This window comes from Branchiostoma floridae, chromosome 1 (genome assembly GCF_000003815.2).
Source record: "Branchiostoma floridae strain S238N-H82 chromosome 1, Bfl_VNyyK, whole genome shotgun sequence".
Lineage (NCBI taxonomy): Eukaryota > Metazoa > Chordata > Leptocardii > Amphioxiformes > Branchiostomatidae > Branchiostoma > Branchiostoma floridae.
Window position 1 is genome coordinate 24,566,180 of NC_049979.1, and position 915 is coordinate 24,567,094.

A 915-nucleotide genomic window follows, 5' to 3' on the forward strand; every position below is an offset into this window, starting at 1 on the left:
GTACAGGTCAGCCTTTCTTTCAGTTTTTTTCTATGGACGCATTCAGCCGAGCCGAGTGCGTCTTTTCAGAAAAAAATGCGTCCAAAGACGTAAAGACGTATGCCTGGCGGGAACGCTGAACGTGACTATAAAAACAAGATGCCTAAATTTTCAAAACATGGACATCATAAACGTTGTAACAACAATGGTAGTGCAAAACATGGTCATGTATCATTTTGAGCTAACATGTCTTTTATTCTTGTTCGAAGCAAGTTGGAAACTTCGCTCTATTACCTCCACAACCTCCGAACTATTTTCACTTCAACAACTATACTCATTGCTACCACAGTAGTGTCACTTCTACTAGTACAATCAAGGCTAGTACAAGGCATATTTTCTCATTTTGATATTTTCTCTTTACAATTTTCTGAGAGCAAGGATTATTCGCGCTGATGTCATCCACAATAGCTACTTTCTGTGGCCCAATACTAGGTGAGGTGAAAGGGTCAACACAATATTCGATAAAAGATTTGCCAAAAGAATTAATAGATCTCTCAAACAAGATCTTCAACAGCTCCTCAAAAATAAGGGTAATGTTACGGTCACATTTCCAAACGGGAACCGACCAGGCAACTTTCGCTCCTCTAAGCTGGGGGTAGTTTTATGGTAACAGTTCCAAACCGGGGTCCGATTGGGCAGCTCTCGTGAACAAATTAGAAGTATGTAGAGGGCCTAAAACACACAAAATGCAAAGAAAATAAGTAGTGGCCATAATCTGTGAACAGATAAACGACCATAAACAGCTTTACTTTTTCGAATACAATTCAATCTCTATTGGATTGTATTTGAATATTGTTAATTTGGATGTCTATCCTTCATAAATGTAGCTTTATTTTTATTATTCCGGGTAACTTCCGGTTTGGAAATGTGACCGTA